We start from the raw sequence: 12,109 nt of genomic DNA on the forward strand, positions 1-12,109 counted from the left end.
GAACGACTGGTTTATATCCATGTGTGTTATAAATGCATGATAGCAGGAAGTTAGACTAGACCGCTTATCGGATTCACCATCGATCAATTGTAGGCAAACACTTCGACGCATTCAAACATGACGCGTGTCGCGTTCCAGGCGTGCACGTCACGCGAAAATGCGTCCTTTAAGAGTGCTTGAGGGTGAACACGGCGCATTGAGACGATGGCTGTCTGTGCCTGTGCGTGGTGCCCTTGCGTCAGAATCACGCGGTAAGGAAGCAGGCATGCGACTTGGAAACAAGTGTTTGGGACGTGTGTCATTTCCTTCTCTATATGAATTTTGACTGAGCTAATCGATGAGCTACATCTCAGTGATCGTATATAATATTGATCCAGCTTTACGATGTCTTTTCGCGCATGGTTGTCCAGCTTTTCATGAAAAAGAAAAAGGAAAGAAACGATGGTACTGGTATGACTTCAATATCAGCACGCATAGGTAAAGGTGCAAGACACGTGGTATCAAAGCCTCTAGCGTCCTCTCAGGAACTCATTCGGGAGTTTGTCAATAAAGATTCCGAGTTCAAATCGGAGCGTATCTCGCAACCCTTAGTATGTGTGAAATCCACCAATCGCTGCAGACGAAACTGCAAGGCAGCTTATATTTTTTACGGAACCTTGTTTGTCAATTGCCCCTTGCAGAGCGCAGACACATCTTCAGCTATACTTAATTAAACTAGTAGCGTCACTGCCGTACGAATGAATGGCGGAGGGCTGTCCATAGGGCTGTGCAAAGTGTTTGTCTCTGGCTTTCTTTCTCACTCGATTTGCAGGAATGATTGAGCTTACTGGTAACTGTCTCCACACTGTACCTCGAGCTACTGCAGATGGGCACATAAGACTAAGAAATTTGCGGGGATAACGTAGCCGCAGTAAGCACGGGACCGAGTTGATTGGCGAAACGTGGGAGAGGCCTTTGCCCTGCAGTGGGCGTAGTCAGGTTGATGATGATGATGATGATGATGTTCCTCGAGCATCTGCACAACTGCCATTCGAAGGACCTCAACATCTTGGGGGAATGTGTTGTCAGCATCGCAACCCACTGAATAGCATCAAGTGCGAGAAAAAAAGAAGAGACAGAACCTATGCTAAAGACCTTCTTAAGTTACAAATCAGCTCTTTCTGACGTGATACTGATAACTAGACACCGGATTTTAGGCAAATGCCTATTTTGTTCCTTGCGCTGCTATCGCGCCACTTTGATATATGAGCATGAATTAGAGATTAAGAAGGGCTTTTTTAGTGTTTTATAGTGCCTATAAATGCCTATTTTTGGCGTTTGTGCCTAAATGCTTCCATGCCTACAAATGCGTATTTTGAAAATTGGCGCTTACATGAACACTGTTTAGCCTTAAGTTTCGCTTTCAAGTGCAGTTTGAGACCGTTATTCACGTTACTGGACAACATTGACTGTTCGGAACTGTTTGGAGTTCAACCTAGTCCTCTAGTTCAGCCAACTTCCGCAAAACAACCGCTAGCAGCAGTGAAGTGGGACACGCCGGCGAGCATTCGCCGCCGCACTGACATGGCGCGAGCGGTTGGCGAATGCGAGACCGCGGAGAGTCGTCAGCCGAAAGGAGAGTGAAGAGCAAAAAAAAGAATGAAAAATGTGATGTGCACGGGCTTTTGTTTTGTTTGTAATTTGCTTTGTAAGGTGTTCACTGCACTAGCGTAGCCAGAAATTTTTTTCGGAGGGGGGGGGGGGGGGGGATTTCAACCATACTTTATGTATGTTCGTGCGTTTGCATGTCTGTGCGTTATATACACATACAAAACTGAAGTGTTTCTGGGGGGAAAGGGTTGAACCCCCAGCCCCCCTTCCCACCTGGCTACGCAAGTGGTTTACTGCCAGGGGGAAAATTGGCTCTGCGCGATTCGACCCGGCCAATAGGAGGAATCCCTCCCTTCTGGTCTTTTAGGGCTCTGGCTATTTGCTCTTGCTCTGCCCTTCTCAGTCATGGAGTAAATACACTCAGGAATGTGTTGATTCGACAGTGGAAACTTGACTCACCGTGCAGAACACGCGAAAGACCCTGTTCTGCGAACCATGCGGGACGAAGCATAATTGTACGGCTATGCTCCATTGTTAGCTCGTTTGTGTCATGTTAAGCAATAACATTTTTTTTTTGTTTTCCTGTCGTAGGTAGAGGTCGCGCACGTCTTCGTTTGAAATTATTTGCATTTATGTGAACATTTATTGTGACTATTTTTTAGGGGTGTGCGAATATTCGAAAGTCTCGAATATTCGTCGAATATTACATTCGAAATATTTGTATTCGATTCGAAAATCGTGTATTCGAAAAGTTTCGAATATTCGATAACTTCGAATATGCGAAAAATTCGAATATGCGATTCGATTATCATGCATAAAATAACTCGTCTTCCACATTTCTGCTGCGTTCGTATCGCTAAAGAAGTTGCCGAGAGGAGCGATAAACATCGTAAGTACACGGAGGCACGATATCTGCCTGCGACGAGCGCCCCAATACGTATGATTTATTGCTGGTGTATCTCCGACGTGCAGCGCTGTTGGCGATCATGTAACCGTACATTTTCAATATTATGCGGCCGTAACGTGCCGCACTACCACTCGTTCACTATGCGGGACCACTTCTGAAGAAAGACAGTGACCCACGGGACTGGTGGTGGACTGTAGGCACCTTCAGATACCCCACTTTGCAAAGCTTTGCCCCATGTAACTCCCTATACCAGCAACTTGTGTTCCAAGCGAGCGTGCCTTTTCAGTGGCAGGGGGGGGGGGTGTCTCTGTTACAAGGGAGCGCCTGCTGCCTGATCATGTGGAGCAACTCATATTTCTTCATGATAACATGTAGTCATTACTTTCATTGTGCCGTGATATTTGCTTGTGTTGTGATGTGCATTGTGCTAGCCTGGACATTGTGTTCTGGAGATAGCAGTGTATGTTGTGTTACCAGTCAGGCTGATAATGTTTTTTTTTTTTTTTCAAATAGCTACATGTTAAATAAGATATTGTTACTGTGGAGGCATTTTTCCTTTGATATTCGATATTCGATTCGATATTCGAAGGTGGATATTCGTATTCGATTCGTATTCGAAAAATTTGATATTCGCACACCCCTACTATCTTTACGATTTTGGAGGCCTAAAAAGTTGTTTTGCCTGCCGATTTCTGGCGCGTAAAACGGGTTTTTTTAATGCCTAAAAATCCGGCCTCGACTGATAACTTGCACGTGACTTCATGGACGCATGTTCTTAACGTGCTGGTACTCCAACATGGTGGCTTTCATGACGTCAAGGCAGCATAATCACGTAGTGGTTAACCTGCCTCAATGTGATGATGACGCCGCTGGAATGCTTTTGGCATCTGTGCATGAATAACAAAACAACCTGCATGATGTGGTGATAACAACGTCACATCACAAACATCGCGTCTTTCCATATTGGTACTCCATCAGTGACGTCACTGCAAGCCGTCTATACATTTCCATGCAGTTGGTTGGTAATGACTTTATTGATAGTCCTGCAGTGTTCTCGCCGACCCGGCCTTAGGTCTCCCACGTGGGGACGTCGTCATAGCGCTAACAGTTGCAGTAACAACAACAAAAAAAAACAATAGAAAACCTTGCATCACTCCTCTGCTTCTTTCCTTTTTCTCTTTCCGTATTCGCAGGCCCCGCCACTGCAACACACTGGAAGGCGCAAACACAAAGCTTTCTCGACAGCTGTGTCTGGCCACGTGTAACAAGACTACAGGTACAGTGTATAGCTCGGAATTCGAAGCTGTAGTGCGTCGCCGTTTCCACAGATTGAATATCCGGACACATTCTATAGTTGAACGTAATTGGCGACACATTTGACAGGGATGCGTTTTAGCATTCGTGCGGAGGCCCAAAATCTATTTTGAGCTTACTGTATATGGTTGAGCTACGAAATAATGCAAAACGTGTTGCTTGATGACGTCCAACCAGATCAACCAATCAGTGAATGTCTATTAAAACCCAGGTAATGATTTAAGAGGGTCAGTCAACCTCAATACTTTGGCAAGCTCACGCTGTGTTTTTTATCCGTATAAATCGAGCAAGCGCATCCAGCGGCAAAGATTCAGAATGCTAAGCAATTGTTTCTGTGCCGTACGTTACAGCACGTGTCCTGCTCCAACCTGAAGCGGCATTTATTGTTCATTTCATATTGTTTAACTCAGACAAAAATGCATTGTAAACCAAAAAGCGGGCCGTAGCTAAAGTTCTGAAGAAGACGTTAATACAAACTTTGAGTGCATTGCGGGAAAGTTCCTTTCGTTGGCGTAGCGTGAGGAACATAGCGCTCTGTCCTCTTGTGTCGGTCTGCTCGGCCGTTTCTTCTTCCCCGTAATGCGCTATACCAGTTCAAGTACGACGAACCAACTCGCCCAATCTTCAACACATGGGGGGGTAGGGGACCTCCCCCCCCCCCGCCAATTTTTCAGTTTTGCATGTGCATAATGCACTTACACATACAAATACAGGCACGAAATTACATAAAAGATGGTTGAACACCCACCCCCCCCCAAAAAATGGAAAAAAGAATTCTGGCTACGCCTCTGGTTCCTCTGCATTGAATTTACCATATAGAAACGGTCAGTTGGTTTGTTGCGAAAAATGAAGCTCACGTGTACGCCTGCAAATGTACAAATCAGAAACTGTACGAAAATGTTCCAGCACAGCGACCGTGCACATATCATTTGTGTGTGTTCGTGTGTGCGTGCTTTTGAGTTCAACATAATTTTAGCAAGACGACAGTTTAGTAGCGGGAGCTTATATTCTCGCCGCACATTTCCGTCGTTGCATGTCGAGAAGCTAGACAGCCACTGCATCAAATAATCAGGGACTGTGCCCTATATTTGTCCTCTTCAGCGACCTCATCATCTTATGAAAGTACATTTTCTGCTTCGTCGGTGGGTCTCTGATGGCTACTGCATTTTGCCTCGCAGGTCATACATGCGGAGAAAGTCAAAGGACCGTGTTTGCCTGAAGCAAAGTTCAGCCCAGCCGAAAGACTCCCCAGCCAGCGATCTAGATGGACGCCGAAGCCTGTGCAGCTCCACGTGAAGGACTCAAAAGCCACGACGGTGGCTGTTAACGCTGTATCTTACAGAAGATAGCGGCTGCGTTAAAAACACCTGTGCTATCCTACTGCAGTGTAGCATGTTGATCTGCAGTACATGTGTAAAGGAGTAGCAAGGAGAACACTATAGTTTCAGTAGTTCTGTCTTCGGAATCAGCGAATTACCGTAGCGCGAGAAGAAGTTTTTAATCTGCCAAATTTATCTTAAAGCGTTTCGCAAAACTTTTTTTACATCTACACGCTCCCAACAGAAGTCGGCATTTCCTTTCTGTGCTCTCAATATTGTACGCAAGACCTAGTCTGACATGTGCCAACCCCTTGAAAAATGCAGTCGAGGCAAAGAAGTGTTAACGAAGTGATTTTGCGTGTGTAAATCAGGGTACGCAGGACCAAATGCGACGTCCGATGCAATGTGCAATGAGTTTGTAATATGGCTGTTTTTATACTGATGGATCCAAACTGGTTGAAATTTACGAACCACGATGGAATTCAAAAAAAAAAAAAAAACTGTCGGATGCGGCCATTGGTGCCGGTGTAGTACGTCGAATCGGACACCAACTCGTTTAAGGTTCATCTAGATTTAACGTAAACCGGAAGCAAAACCAATCAGCAGTGTTTAGAGGAATGGGGGAATTCGGGAAACGTTGGCAGATATAACAACCCCTGGTTGTGTCCTATAAGACTACGACTGAATAAGGAGAGAGGTAGAACAGCAGCGGCAGGAACGCACTTTTGAGGCACCTGTTTTGCTCACGAACCATTCCCAAGCCGTATGTAGCTATTAAATTGAGAAGCTGAGTGTGGTCACATGCGGTCATTCACATTGAATGCCTTGCAGTAGAATGTGCTTAAAGGGACACCAAAGTGAAACACTAAATCAGTTTTGTCATCGTAGGTGCATTATTAGAATAGAAAATAAGGTCAAAGTTTCATTAATTTCGTGGCGAGACTTAAGTGTGTCGTGACGGATTTCAAATGGATTCTTTCTTCCGTATTTTGGCCACACTGGCCCAATAAGATTTCCTTAAAGGGGTCATGAAGCACTCCTTGGGCTTGTTGAAAAAACACATCCTGTGGAAAGCTGACACGACTATGAACTGCTCTGCAAAATATTACAGTCGTGCGCGCCGCGTAAAGGCCACAAGCGGAGCGCGAAGTTGCCGTTTCCCCAGGCACCCTCTTTTCAAACAGAGGCCGGTTCTCACTCTCGTCGGTGGGCGGGGCGTCTGCCCGTTGACGTCGCGGATCTGCCAGTTTACGTCGCAAGAGACATAGCATGCTTACTGGCCGATAGCCGACGTAAATCGAGAACGGCGTTCGGATCAGATGCGCTTCTTGTCACGGGGTGCCGCCACTTGCCGGCGCCGCACTCCTCAGTACATGGTAGCCGCATTCGCGCGCGCGAATCACAGCGGGAGAGCGATCGCGTTTCATGACGCGCGCTGACGTAACTTCTTTCCCCTGTGCCATCCCTCCCTATGTAGCTTCCAGTGCGCTCGTCGGCACGAGAAAAGAGAGAAAGCGCTGTGAGTGTGCGCCAAACCCCCGTAACTCCGCTCATTCTTGACGGATTCGAAAAATTTTTGCGGCAATCGATTCGGGAGGGCAGTAAACACCGATACTGAGGCCATTCGATCATTACTTGGAAAAGTGGTTCATGACCCCTTTAATCTTACTATGCTAAGCTTTTGTTTCTCTTACAACACAATCTAATTAGTTTTTACCGATAAAGAATTACCTAGGCTGTAGCAGACGTCGTCAGAATCTATGACGTCATGGCGGCGAGCTGGTTCGGAAACCTGAATGCGGCCTCGCCACCTGCATTTTCTCTCTCTCTCTCTCTCTCTCTCTCTCTCTCTCTCTCTCTCTCTCTCTCTCTCTCTCTCTCTTTGTGCGTTTTCTCACTTACCAAGCCTATCCTTGCGGAAAGAGTGGTGTTTTGCAGGTATAAAATGGAACCAGCTTTTTGCCGGCATAAAACAGAGATCATTGGGGGAGGCCTTCGTTCTGCAGTGGACACAAGCCAGGCTGCTGATGATGTTTCTAGTGTCCCTTTAAGTCGCACTGACTGGCATGAAATCGCATTTGGTAAATGCGCTACCCGAAATGTTACATGGTGTTAGCTCTTTTCCGAGCGGCAACACAAGCTGAGATATCTGAATATGTTGAAATGTCTACTACATCGCGACTACAACGCATCCTAATCAAAACTATACCGTTTCATTAACGCATAAGACAGGTGCGTATTGTTCTGCGTATTAACATGGTAGCGTGCATTTGCTGTATTCGCCTTTTAGCGTATAATTTATCAGCCAGGATGGAGAATAACAGAGCGGAAACGAGCGAGTCAGAGGAACACAAAGTACTCGTTCAATTTAGCCACGTACAGCGTTAACATAAAACTGTATTCACGGCAATTTAGCCGAAATACCGTCGGTTTTTAGCGAAGAAAGCAAAGGCGTGAAGCTGCCTTTGAAATCTCGCGCCCTATAAATGACGACAATAATTACCTTTTCGATGCCATCTATTCGGCGACATGGCCGAATACTGGATTCTTTTTGTGCGTCTAAAACAGATCAAGAGTGCGCTTAATATTCAATGCAATCTGTCGGATGCAATTCTTCGTGGGTTAAAGCATTAACCAGCAGGCGCTGCCAAAATTATGACGTCACAGCGAGCTCGTACGGAAACTTCAAGACGGCGTCGGCCACAAATAATTGATTTATCTACAATTTCCGGAGTATTAGAGTATCCAGCTTAACTGCCTGTTTTATTTGTCCAATTAGGCTAACAGCGCGTTCTATGTCGTAAAAGTCTCTTCCTCAAATGTTGCTCAAGCATATGTGGACGCAGCAGCTGACGCATGTGGACTACATCTGTAACGGGCTTGTTTTGACCCAAGGACGCCAAATATTAACTACGAACAACTGCCACATGATGTTTTTTGAGCAATATCAAACTCAACGGTTCTTGCCAACATAGCCATGCCTCCTTTGCAACAATCACATTAAGTTTCGTATACCAACTTCATAATGCACACGTTATTGCTCAGGAAAAAAAATCAGTATTTTACCATTGTACCATTTAGTTTCATGTTTACGCGCTGATCAAAGAAGATGATTTTAAGCTCGCCGGTATTCATCGCTCAACATTTCAAACACACGCCAGCTCTTTGTCATTCATGTGAATTTACCGTATTTTTTCATTTTTTTTATGTTGATTCGTTGCGTATGAAATCTTGCTACAATAATTCAAGATAGCGTTAGCATTCTGGTGTTACCGCTACCACTTAACCCCAACCACGTATGCGTGTAACAGGTGGCAGAAGATATCTACATCGATAGAACGGTTAAAATGTGCTAAGATAATCTTACGGCACATGTACGTGTATGCGTATACTTGCCGTAAACGTACAACAGCATGACGTGCGAGAAAGCTAACCTGAAAACAAAATATCAAAGTTAAGTCGACGTGCTATGCTACGTGTACATGTACTTGTTTACAAATGGCGTAACATGGCCGGCAACTACAATTACAGCAGAAGAGGAACACTTTGCTCATAACTTGAGGACGAGTTATTACACAGAAAGTTGCCAGAGAGGTGATGTGGCTCTCCGAATCCAAGAACACCGAGTAGCTCAGTACAAACGCGAATGCCGATGAATATTCGCAGGCTTAATTAATTGAGAGTATTACATTTTCTGAACGAGAAAAAATGTTTCTACTTAAAAAAAAAAAGTTACGAAGCGGTACAAAGGTATGCAGCGAAGCTGTAGTCATCGCTGCACTATCTTCTCTTTTCTAAGCATTCAGTATAGCGAAAGTGTCAGCATCATAAGTCCGGGAACTTTCCCCTGGACAGTTGCTGAACATTCATGCACTTCAATGCTGACGGCGGGGATGACGTAAGTTCTGGTACAAGCCAGCGTTTGAGTACGCGAAGGAAGAATGGCAAATGCAAGTTGTGGTTATAAACCGCCAACGCTACAGCGCTGGAATGGATCAAGCGCGGCGGCAAGTGCTGAGGAACTCATTCGGAAATGTTTTCTTGTTCAGCTAAGCCATGCGATGCACTTGTGCAAGAATTTGTCCTTTGACACTTCAGGGTTGTCCATAAAGGCGCTCTTGCTGTCCCATGTGCAGGTGCAGAGCATTTGCAAGGCATGGGACAGCATCAGTACCTGTATGAAACTCAAGTTAATAATGCTACTACTCATAGTACCACTATGACTAAATTGTTCCAACTAGCCCAAGCCGACACTCTCCCGATTCATATTGGCACTGTTCGAAAAGAACATGAGTTCGGATACGATTTTTCCGGTAAGAAGTAGTTCCGTCAGTGGTGTCGTGAGCACGAGCGTCTGGTGGCCGGTGCATACATACGACATCTTTCACAAGTTCGTAGTTAATTTTTTCTCCCGCGTTCGAGAAGCTTTGAAGCATAAACGTGTGCTGTAATTCACATGCCTCTAGGAGGCCACATATTTCCACCTTTTGTAGCGTTGGTCGAATACCTGAATCAAGCACAGCATTTCACGACACGAATGCCCGAAGGTGTCTGGCGTGACTGTTTATGTCCTCCGAGATGGGGCAGAGCGAGGCCTCGGAGGCCATGATATACCACACGATGTCACAGAAAGCACCGTAATGGCCGTCATAGCAAGGGTGAATTTAGCCAGCGCAAAAAAAAGAAAAAACAACGTTCGCCAAATACCGCATTAAAATTCGCCTAAGTCTACCGTATTGCGCCACATCGTCGTTTGGCAGCGTGGAGCCATATCTCCGTCGCATCGGCAATACATGTTCATGTATTGTCAATGCGGCGACGCTCTGTACATTCGTGGTATTTTTGTTAGTATGGGAGTATGCACGCTCGGAAGGTCGCATGCGGCTCCGTACATCATCCGTTTGTCACTGCAGGGTGTGTTTCACATTTCACGCTCTTGGATCAAGTACTAAACAATGTTCACGGTACTCTCCCAGGCAGCACACAAGGTCGGGCCGATATTGGTTTTACGGCGGCTGTGCGCGGCCCCACCTCGGGCCAGCATTGCCAGCCTGGCGCCGATATCGGCGGAGCCGTTGACATTTGCCGGCAAAATTGGGCCGATTTCGCCGCCTTTCAGCCGATGTTGGTCTTTCACCGGCAACATTGGGCCGAGTTATCCGGCCTTCTGCCGTCTTCCCGCCGATATCGGCTTAGCCGATTTCTTTCACCGGCAACACTGGGCCGAGTTTGCCGGCGTTTTGCTGTTCCTCCGCCGATATCGGCTTAGCCGATGGCTTTCACCGGCAACATTGGGCCGTGTTAGCCGCCGTTATGCCGTACTTTCGCCGACATCGGCCGAGCCGTTGGTTTTCACCGGCAACATTGGGCCGAGCATGCCGTCATTCTGCCGTGCTTCAGCTGACATCGGCGGAGCCGATGGCTTATCGACGATGTTGGAACTTTCTTGTCTCCCTTCAGACAGTTATACATGCCCTGTTGAGAACGTCCTCCTGCGTCGCGGCGCTCCAAAATTCCTTGTCACCGACAGAGGTACAGCTTTTACGGCAGAGCTAACGCAAACCATCTTGAAATAGAGCCATACAAGTCACCGACGGACATCACCCGCAGGCGAATGGCCTCACCGAGCGGGTAAATGAAACCCTCGCCGACATGCTGGCAATGTACTGTACGTCGAACACATGACATGGGACGCCATAATATCTTCCGCACATAACCTGAAGTTAACACGGCAGTGTAAGAAACGGCGCACATATGACGTCGTTCAAACTAGTTCACGGAAGCCCCTCAACGACGCTGGACGCCGTGTTGCCGGCCGTCAGTGACGAGAATAACCTAGACGTTGCGCTCTACCTTTAGCCCGCCGAAGAAGCCCGGCAGCTCGCCCGCCTAGGATACAATCGTAATGCAATAGAGCATTAGGCGCTTGAATATTTGTAGCTTAAGCTGTAGAATACCGCTACATGGATTGCTGTACTAGCGCAAATAGCAAAGTTCAAATATTGTACCGTGCTAATGCCGCACGTACGACTCGGGGCGCGAAGTATCGCCGACTGAATAGCTTGCATTCTCTTATTCGTTTCTGCTATGACAATGACTAACAACTATCACTAGCACAGTCACTTTTCTACCAAAAAAAGGTGGTCTTTAGAAGAATAACTCACTGAAATTAGATGGCCACTTCACTGAACAGTTGTTGAACGCTATCAAAAATGTTGAAACGTTATAACACATACCATTAACTTCATGGGCCAAATTCGAAGTACTTCTGTTTCGTAAATGTTTTTGCCACTGGTCGGCCGACTTCGCTAATGTATCCAGCGTCAAAATTCACCCAAACATTCCCGCACGAATGCTTTTAGCGGAAGAAGGTTTATGTGAATATTAATTCTAAGCATAAATGGAGCCCGTCATCATATTTATAGCGCTATATCCTTTCAGCCGCTGAATGTGTGCCGCCAGCGCTCATATACTACACGGACAGTTTCCGATCACTGTGTTTACACATATTTACTCACGCGCATGTTTGGGTGAAGCGTAACAAGCGCATTTGCTTCAGTGATGTCACATAATTTTAATTATGAAAATAGTAAAAGCTCAGCAAGGCGTGTTGCTGAGCTAGTTGGTTCATTACTTGAGAAAAATAGGTATGGTGCAAAAAAGACCGGGCGAAGTGAAGGCACGTTTTGTCGTTTGAATGTTTACAAATCAACAAGCCCGCTGACCATCTTTAACGAACTGACAAACACGTGTTTGCCACGTGTTTGTCAATTCGCATTTGCACGTCGTTGCCGTCCATTTTGCGACATACATATCTTTTTCAAGTAAAAATCTCGCTCTACAATTGCTTCCCACGTGCTTTCAGAAACAGTCGCATAAAATTATTATTATGGCACGTGAAATACGATGAAAAATGCGGCTCCAACGTGGTGTACGCAAAGTTTTCATGCAGCGACATGTGGCAACAAGTGATGCATTG

The 12,109-nt window shown here is 46.0% G+C and overlaps 1 protein-coding gene across 2 annotated transcripts in view; it reads left to right on the forward strand.

Annotated features, from left to right (window-relative positions):
• The window catches only part of LOC119404678 (uncharacterized), a 97,037-nt gene extending 86,937 nt beyond the window's left edge, over window positions 1-10,100 (forward strand). For both annotated transcript variants that reach the window (XR_007417486.1, XR_005186341.2), the window contains 2 exons: window positions 3,691-3,773; window positions 4,990-10,100. The gene's annotated coding sequence lies outside the window, so the exon portion shown is untranslated. The remainder of the gene's footprint in view (window positions 1-3,690; window positions 3,774-4,989) is intronic.
• Window positions 10,101-12,109: the final 2,009 nt, after the last annotated feature.

The sequence above is a fragment of the Rhipicephalus sanguineus genome, chromosome 9 (genome assembly GCF_013339695.2).
Source record: "Rhipicephalus sanguineus isolate Rsan-2018 chromosome 9, BIME_Rsan_1.4, whole genome shotgun sequence".
Classification (NCBI taxonomy): domain Eukaryota; kingdom Metazoa; phylum Arthropoda; class Arachnida; order Ixodida; family Ixodidae; genus Rhipicephalus; species Rhipicephalus sanguineus.